This window comes from Malania oleifera, chromosome 11 (genome assembly GCF_029873635.1).
Source record: "Malania oleifera isolate guangnan ecotype guangnan chromosome 11, ASM2987363v1, whole genome shotgun sequence".
Classification (NCBI taxonomy): Eukaryota; Viridiplantae; Streptophyta; class Magnoliopsida; order Santalales; family Ximeniaceae; genus Malania; species Malania oleifera.
Window position 1 is genome coordinate 67,890,199 of NC_080427.1, and position 9,797 is coordinate 67,899,995.

The following is a 9,797-nucleotide window of genomic DNA, read 5'->3' on the forward strand; positions in this document are numbered from 1 at the left end:
ACTGTTGATGAATCTATTCAATCCATGCACACTAGATTCACACACATCACGAATTCTTTAAATGCTCTTGGTAAATCTTACCCTACTTATGAGTTGATCAGGAAAATACTCAGAGAACTACCACCAGTATGGGAAGCTAAAGCTAATGCAATAGTTGAAAGGAGAAATCTCAAGGAGATTTCTGTTGATGAACTAATGGGATCGCTCATCACCTATGAGCTTGTAATAAATGAGAGGAAAAATGAGCAAATTAAAGCAAAGAAAGCCACAGCACTTAAGGCATTATCTCACTGCTCTAGTGAGGGAAGTGATTCAGAATCGGATGATAACATGACACTCATCACTGAGAAATTTGGAGAGTTCATGAGAAAGAACAAGAAATACACCAAAAAATTCAAGGGCTTAAAAACTGAAAAGGGAGAGTCTAGTAGAAGGAAGCAAAAAAATGATCCTCCCATGTGTTATAACTGTAAAGAATTTGGACACATCAAGTCGGATTATCCCCAATTGAAGAAAGTATCTAAGAAGAAGAAAAAGAAGAAGAAGGCTCTAAAAGTGGGCTGGGATACACATAGTACCAGTAGTTCAGAATCTAATCCAGTGATAATGAGATTGTGAATCTATGTCTGATGTCTTACGATGACCACGACATACAATCTTTTTGTCCTACTTCATCTTACTATTCAAGTGATTCAGAAAATGAAAATAGAATGCTTTCTTATGATGAATTGCATCAGGAATATCTATTGATTACGCGCATAAATTGCGTAATTAGGTGCTTTAAATCATGCATTGGGAATCCTATTTTGTATTTAAATGCCTAATTACTCTCAATATTTTAACATTATGTTCTATTTATAATATTTGAGTTTTATTAAGTAATTTATGAAATTTTGGTATTTTTTCTTGTAGCGCAAATATCAGAAGCCAAAAACCGACGACACTTTTTAATCTATCAAAATCAGACGTAAAGTTAGCATATGCCATTTTATGGATTATTTCGACAATTCTTTGTAATCTTGGCGTAACTTTCTCATCCGAGCTCCAATAAAGATGATTCAAAATTCTGGGAAAATATGAAAAAGAGCTCTACATCTTTTATGTTTTAAGCTTTGAGAGTTACGAGCTGTACGAGGGTCAAAAGTGGGATTGAAAGAGGAGGGCAGTTCATGTACCTTTGAAAAAAAGAAAAAAAGAAAATAAAAAAATAAAAAATGAGATGTGACTTAGCCATGCAGCCAAGTCATCTCAGAAGGGTGAGGCGTTGGGTACATAGAAAGGAAAGACAAAAGAATGGAAAGAAAAAAAGAAAGGAAAGAAAAGCAAAGAAAGAAAAGACAAAAGGAAAGGAATGAAAAAGTAAAAGAGGAGGGTTTCCTTGGGAGAGAGCCGTGTGCAAGAGGAGAAGAGGGGGGCAGCGTGAGCTGTGCTGGGGAGAAAGGCCGCACCATAGGAGAAAAAAAGAATTTATTTTTTTTTTTTTGGTGAGACACACAAGGGAGGCCAAACCACAGAAAGTTTCTTGGAAAAATTATTTTTTGGGAGCTTTCTTGTGGGTTTTTTTTTTTGGGTGCTGCAAAGATACACACACAGCCAGCAAAGGAGAGTTGGAAGCACGCAAAAATAATATCTTTTCAGAATCGGAAGGCGGAGAACAATGGCGGTGTTCGGGGTGTTCGTGACGCGCGACGGCGGTGCGGCGAGTGTTGATCTTTCCCGTACGCTCCAAATTGAAGAAAATATAGTGAAATCTGTTATGTTGGATTTAATTTTCGGAATGAACTAAATTTTTGAATTCTAGGAAAACGATGTAGCCAGTTTCGAACTATGCTTGCTCTTTGATGCTAATCTGAAGTAGTTTTCATTAATATTTGTTTGAGTTATTCTGTGTCTAATGCTTCTAATTAACTGGCCATTAATTAAATAATTTTAGTCTTGTGATTTGCCACCGAAAGGGGGGATTATAGGATAGATCTTGAATAATTTAGCGTAGGTAAATATAGAGATCGAAAGACTTGTATGAACCTATGTAGCATTAAAAATCGAGGGTCTTACTGCTTTCTTGCATTATTAATTTGCATACTCTTATGTTAAATAATAAACAAGAATAGGTTCTGATTGACTATCAAAAGAGGCTTTTGAAAAAATTGGCGATTTGCTAACAAACAGAGAAAACGAAGTTGAATTAGCTAAATGAGTAAAGCATAGTGAGAAATTAGGTGAAATCGGTTTCCTAGAAGTTTTCACCATCCTCAATTTGACACGCAGTATCTAGTTTTAAATTCTTCTGAATAGTTTATTTAAAGTAGCTTTGTTTAAATTTTGCAATCTAAAATTATTAATTTTTCTAAATAAAATCAAGGTTAGTAAAATTTCGGTACTTGGTAAAATTAAGACATCAATCCCTGAGGACGATACTCTACACATCATTATATTATAAAACTACGATACTGTGCACTTGCAGTTTGCATTGGTCAAGTTTTTGGCGCCGTTGCCGGGGATTGAGTTTATCTTATTTTTGCCAATATCGATACAAAGTAATCTTGGTTTTAATTTAGAATTCTCTTTTTATATATTTTTTTTATTTATTTTCTTTATTTTATTTTATTATTATTTTTTTGTATTTCTGGTGTGTTTTTTTTTTTTTATGTTGGATGCGCAGGGCTAGAACACGTGACATTATTCCTTTTGATCTAGAGATTGAAAGAATGCTCAGAGCACTAAGGAAAAAGAGAGTATTAGCCATTGAGAACGGACAAGATAATGCGCAGCCACGCGCCTTGAAGGATTATGTGCGACTAGTTGTGAATGACAATTATTCGGGTATCAGACGCCAGCCCATTAATGCCAACAATTTTGAGCTCAAACCTGCATTAATCAGCATGGTGCAGCAGGCCCAATTCAGTGGATCACCATTGGATGATCCCAATATCCATCTGGCGATGTTTTTGGAGATTTGTGATACTGTGAAGATCAATGGTGTTACTGAAGACACCATTAGACTGAGATTATTCCCTTTCTCTTTGAGGGACAAAGTAAGAGGTTGGCTACAGTTGCTACAACCTGAGAGTATTACTAGTTAGCAGGACATGGTAGAAAAATTTCTAGCAAAATTCTTTCCACCTGCAAAAACAGCTCAACTCAGGAGTGAGATTGGTTAATTCATGCAGCATGATTTTGAATCACTCTATGAAGCATGGGAAAGGTATAAAGATTTGATTCGACGCTGCATACAACATGGATTGCCAAATTGGTTACAAATTCAGATGTTCTATAATGGGTTAAATGGGCAAACGCGGACTTTAGTTGATGCTGCATCTGGGGGAACTTTGATGTTAAAGACACCTGAGGGTGCTACTGCTCTTTTGGAAGAAATGGCCTCAAATAACTATCAATGGCCAACTGAAAGAACTATGGCTAAGAAAGTTGCTGGAATTCATAAATTGGAGCCGTTTGCTGCACTTTCAGCTCAAGTCACTTCTCTATCCCATCAGATTTCAGCTTTGACAACCTAGAGGATACCACAAGGTGCAGAATATGTGGCAGCTACAAGTAGGACAGATTCGAGTATTGGAGCGAGTCAAGAACAGGTTCAATACATCAATAATCGGAACTACAATTATCATGGTGATCCTTTGCCACAATATTACCATTTAGGGCTTCGAAATCATGAGAATTTGTCTTATGGAAATACAAGGAATGTGCTGCAACCTCCTGCAGGATTTGAGAGTCATCAAGGTGAGAAGAAGATGTCACTTGAGGATGCCATGATATCTTTTGTTGAGGAGACAAAAGCAAGGTTTAAAAAGACAGATGCACGACTAGACAACATTGAGACTCATTGCAACAATATGGGAGCCACTATAAAGAACCTTGAAATGCAAATTGGGCAACTGGCCACGACTATAAATACCCAACAGAGAGGAACTTTTCCTAGCAACACAGAAGTGAATCCTAAGGAACAATGCAATGTCATCACACTTAGGAGTGGAAGAGAAATTGAGAAATCACCAGCAAAGGAAACCATGTCCACACCTACACCTGAAAAGAATGGCCAAAGCAAGAATAAAGGGGAAGAAGAGGAGATTGTGGATGACACACCAAGAGAGACGGACACGCTTCCAGCAATTTCATTTCCTGACAATCCTCCTATTCTCTCTACTCCACTTCCTTATCCTTAACGCTTTCAAAAGAAAAAATTAGATAAGCAATTTTCTAAATTTTTGGATATTTTTAAGAAAATTCACATAAATATTCCTTTTTCAGATGCCTTGGAACAAACACCAAACTATGTCAAATTCCTGAAGGAGATCATTTCAAAGAAAAGAAGGTTGGAGGAGTTCGAAACAGTGAAGCTTACCGAGGAGTGTAGTGCTATTCTTTAAAAGAAATTGCCTCAAAAATTAAAAGATCCAGGGAGTTTTACTTTGCCTTGCACCATTGGAAATTTATTTTTTGATAAAGTTTTATGTGATCTTGGTGCTAGTATTAATCTTATGCCACTTTCTGTTTGCAGGAAATTGGGACTTGGAAAGATGAAACAAACAACCATTTCATTGCAACTAGCAGACCGATCCATCAAGTATCCACGTGGAATCATAGAAGATGTATTGGTAAAAGTGGATAAATTTATTTTTCCTGCTGATTTTGTGGTGTTAGATATGGAGGAAGACCAAGAAGTCCTGCTAATTCTTGGCCGACCATTCTTGGCCACTGGAAGGGCTTTAATTAATGTTCAAAAGGGTGAGTTAACATTGAGAGTGAACAAGGAAGAGGTTATGTTCAACATCTACCAAGACATGAGATTCTCAGAAGATCCAAGCACTTGTTTTCGAGTAGATGTCATTCAGCAAGGTGTAGAAAAAGTCTTTCAAAAAGATGTACAAGCTTATCACCTAGAATGATCCTTGCAGCAAATTACAACACAGCAGCGTGTGGGGAGGCTAGAACCTATGGTAGCAAAGATGGATTTTGTAATCTCTAAAGAAAAGATGCAGCAACCTATATCTCTAAAGTTGAAACAATTCCCTAAGCATTTTCGCTATGCATTCTCAGGTGATGCGTATGAAAATGCAAAAATCTACAAAGAGCATACGAAGAAGTGGCATGAAAAACATATTATCAGGCGTGAGTTTGCTCTAGGACAACAGGTTCTACTATTCAACTCAAGATTAAGACTCTTCCCAGGGAATATATTCAGAGTTAATGGTCAGAGATTGAAGCACTATTATGGAGAACAAATGGAGAGGAACTGTGCATTTATTCCTTTTAGAGATCCTGGTTGATGAAGATTGAAACGTCTGGCTAGAGACGTTAAAACAAGCGCTTATGGGAGGCAACCCAAAGAGTTTTTCTTTGGTTTATTTCTTTTATCTTTATTACTTTATTAATTTATCTATGCACTTTTGAATAAATTAGATTTTTGATGCAGATTTATTTGGCACGAGTACAGAGCTGAAAACTTAATTCCTCTACGGATTCACCAATAAGTCAGGAAAGTTTCTTTCTTTTCTTCAATCTTTCTCATTTTTGAATAAAATTGAAAAAAAAATGTGTGAATATGGATGATTAGGCGATGCGTGAGACTACTTATGCCCTTTATATACTTGCATATAACCTAGGAGTACACACTGGGTCATTTATGTGTAGTTTCTATTTATATGGCTAAACTAGGAATCGTAACTCATTGAAAGTTGATTGGTAGTGCAATTGTGTTAATCTTGCTATATAAACTCTTGTATCTACATGGTATCTCTTAAGGCTAAAAAAAAAAATACACGTTCACGTGACTTGTAGCACTTAGGGTTCCTTGTGAACATTGAGAGAGCGCTCGTGGAGACTTTAACACTTTGTGAGGTACTGTTGATCCATTTATCGCTCTTTTGAGTTTTGACGTCAACTCAGAGTTCATGAAACTCAACTTTTCCTATTTTTTCTGGATACTCTTTGTACACTAGTCTTGGTTTTTGAATTGCTAGCCTAGAGGTGACATCTAGTGGGGAGATAAAAACTTAGGTCTTGTAGCCTACTCAAGATGTGAAGGCCAAACCACCCCTAGAAATAGACTTATTTCATGGACTCTTGTTTGAGCTTAATGCACATGGGTGGTATAAAAACAATAAAATAAGTGTTATGATTGTCCTAATTGACCATGAAATGAAAGAAATTGAAAAATGAGCAGAAGAAAGAAAAAGAGAAAGAAATACCCTAGAAGAGGTGAAAGATTAATACCTGCTCCACACAACTACAACAAAAGTCAAGGACAAGACACATGTTATCCACATATGAAAGACTCTTCACCCGCCTAATGCCTTAGATGTATTCACGCCTAGTTTGTGAATAAGTTGATCTAGAGTGGTCTCGGTTGCACATGGCGAGTAGGTGAGAAGATGCTAGGGTGAAGGACCCGACACCTCCTAAATAGGCTTGATCCTTTTTAGACTAGTCCACTCCATACATTTAGCGTTTGTTCCTTGCAGTATGTGGGATGTTTAATCATGACACTCCTCCTCACATACGATGAGTGAACCCATCCTTTTTGAGTGTTTTTTAGGGTATACCAGTTAGGCCGAGTCAAAGCAACAGTTTTTTAGGTGTCCACGGATATCCTGGGTGTAACGAGTCACACACATTACACGTACTTCATGATTTTGCCTATTTATACTTGAATTTATAAGGCTACATTAACTCTGAATTGTGCTCGCTGGTTAATTTTACGTGAGTTTACTGTTCTTAATGGCTATATAATGATGAGATTTGCATGAATGACTTACTTCGGAGTTGCGTGAATTGGGTATGAATGAGTTTGTGTGTAATTTGGTGATATTCCTGTATGTGAAAGGGTATGGTTGTGTTGCCTGTGTATTCATTCATTGAAATTGGTATGACACCACCCTGAATTACATTCACGTTATTTGCTAGGGACTAGCAAAACTTTAGTTGGTGGGTTATCTGTATACCCTTAAAATGTTTGAAAAAATGAATAAGAAGACTTATGGTTTGAAATTAAAATTGAAAGAATTTTCAAAGTTAGTTAAAAGTCAAAATGAATCTTATGCATCTCTCATGAAAGACAAGGATTTGAAAATTGAGAAGTTAGAAAAGAATTTGAAAGATAAATCTAAGATTATTTGTAAATTTACAGAATGTCAAAATAATTTTGAAAAACTCCTAGAAGCTCAAAAAAATTCCTTAGAGAAGGAAGGTTTTGGTTTTAATGGGAAAGAGAATCTAAAACAGAGACATCTCTACATGAGATATCTTGTAAGAGAGTCAAAATCGTATGTTCCAATTGAAGGCTATCATAGAAATATTACATGTTTTAAATGTAAGAGGTAGGGTCACATAAAATTTGATTATACTTTCAAAAATAAAGATGCAAACTTAAGAAAGCCTAGAAAGTCCAAGGAGAATATAGTACTAACCCCCATAGACCCAAGAAAATTTGGGTACTAAAAGTAGTTATCTGATTATGCCCTGCAGATGTGCTTGAGATTGTCCTCCTCGAAGGACAAGTGGTATATGGATAGTGGATGCTCGTGACATATGACAGGAGATAAAGCCAAATTCGCATCTATCATATCCAAAGATGAAGGATTCATTACATTTGGGGATAACTCTAAAGGTAAAATCCTTGGAGTTGGTAAGGTTGGTAAGGAACCTTCACTTGTCATTGATAATGTGTTATTAGTTGATGGATTGAAACATAACTTATTGAGTATAACTCAATTGTGTGATAAAGGTTATAAAGTCTCATTTAAACATGACAGATGCACTGTAGAGAACAGATCTGAAAACAAAATTTTGTTTACTGCTGATCGTCATGAAAATGTCTACACCACTAGCCTTGACAACCTTACTTCTTAACATGTTACTTGTTTTCCTGCTATAAATGAGACTAGTTGGATTTGGCATAAGAGACTAGGACACGCAAACATGGACTTAATATCTAAACTTGTTAAGGAAGAATTAGTTAAGGGATTGCCTAAGACTAAATTTGTGAAAGATAAAATCTGTGATGTATGCCAACTAGGAAAACAAGCAAAAACGAGCTTTAAGAAGAAGAAAGTAATCTCTACTACTAGGCCACTTCAAATGCTACACTTAGATTTATTTGGTCCAAACCCAACTCAAAGTTTAGTAGGAAAATCATATGCATTCATCATAGTTGATGGTTATTCAAGATATACATGGGTACTATTTTTAGGTCACAAAGATGAAGCGTGTGAATGATTCATAAATATGTGTAAGAAAATTCAAAATGAAAAGGGTTATACTGTCACTAAAATCCGAAGTGATAAGGGTAGAGAATTTAAAAATCAAAGCATGGAAGACTACTACAATTCATTAGGAATAGCTCATAATTTTTTGGCTCCTAGAACACCACAGCAGAATGGTGTAGTTGAAAGGAAGAATAGGTTTATACAAGAAATGGCTAGAACTATACTTAACGAACATAAACTACCTAAGTACTTCTGGGTTGAGGCAGTAAATACTGCCTGCTATGTTCTAAATAGAGTTTTGATTAGACCATCTCTAAATAAGACTCCTTACGAATTGTGGAATAGCCACAGACCAAATATATCATATTTTCATGTTTTTGGCTATAAATGTTTTGTGCTTAGAGACAATGAACATTTAGGAAAGTTTGATGTGAAATCAGATGAAGGTATCTTCCCAGGGTATGCCTTAGATAGTAAAGCCTATAGAGTATATAATAAACGAACATTAACCATTATATAATCCATTCATATAGTATTCAATGAGTCAAATCCCTTCTCTAAAAGGAGTGATGAAGATGAAATTGAGATAAATAATGAATTTGAAAAACTGTCCATTAAAAATGATTCAGAAAAGGGAAATGAACTTAAGGAACCATCTGCTAAAACTAATCGAATTCAAAAAGAGGTTAATGAACTACCTAGAGAATGGAAGAACATAAAAAGTCATCCCATTGATCAAATAATAGGTGAACCATTACGTGGAGTAGCCACACGATCATCACTAAGGAATATGATTAGTCATTTTTCCTTTTTATCTCAAGAAGAACCTAGGAATAAGAGTGAAGCAATTGAGGATGAATTGTGGGTGATGTCCATGCAAGAAGAGTTAAACCAGTTTGCGAGAAACAATGCATGGAAATTAGTTTCTAGACTTGAGGATAAGACAATTATTGGAACAAAATGGATATATAAGAACAAGAAAGATGAACGTGGGATAGTTGTTAGAAATAAGGCAAGACTAGTAGCTTAGGGATATAACCAAGAAGAAGGAATAGATTTTGAAGAAACCTTTGCACCTATAGCTAGAATGGAAGCCATTCGAATGCTTTTAGCCTATACCACTTTTAAGGATTTCAAGTTATATCAAATGGATGTCAAAAACACATTTTTAAATGGCTACATAAGTGAAGAGGTATGTGTAGAATAACCCCCAAGCTTTGAAAACTATAAAAATCCAAATCACGTTTATAGACTAAGAAAAGCCTTGTACGGTTTAAAGCAAACTCCTAGATTTTGGTATGAGAGACTAAGCGGCTTTCTATTGGAAAATGAATTTATCAGAGGGAGGATAGATAGAACACTTTTCATAAAGTCCAAGAAAGATGACATCCTCCTAGTTCAAGTATACGTAAATGATATCATATTTGGAGCTACAAAAAAAGACTTGTGCAATGATTTTTCAAGCACTATGCAAAATGAATTTGAGATGAGTATGATGGGTGAACTAAATTTCTTCCTAGGATTTCAGATCAAACAAGCGAAACATGGAATTTTTATAAATCAATCGAAGTACAT

General features: G+C 35.7%; 1 non-coding gene across 1 annotated transcript; it reads right to left on the reverse strand.

The window, feature by feature from the left end:
- Positions 1 to 3,137: 3,137 nt before the first annotated feature.
- On the reverse strand, positions 3,138 to 3,244 carry LOC131143540 (small nucleolar RNA R71). Its single transcript, XR_009133528.1, has one exon. It is a non-coding gene; the product is annotated as a small nucleolar RNA R71 (small nucleolar RNA).
- Between the last annotated feature and the right edge of the window lie 6,553 nt (positions 3,245 to 9,797).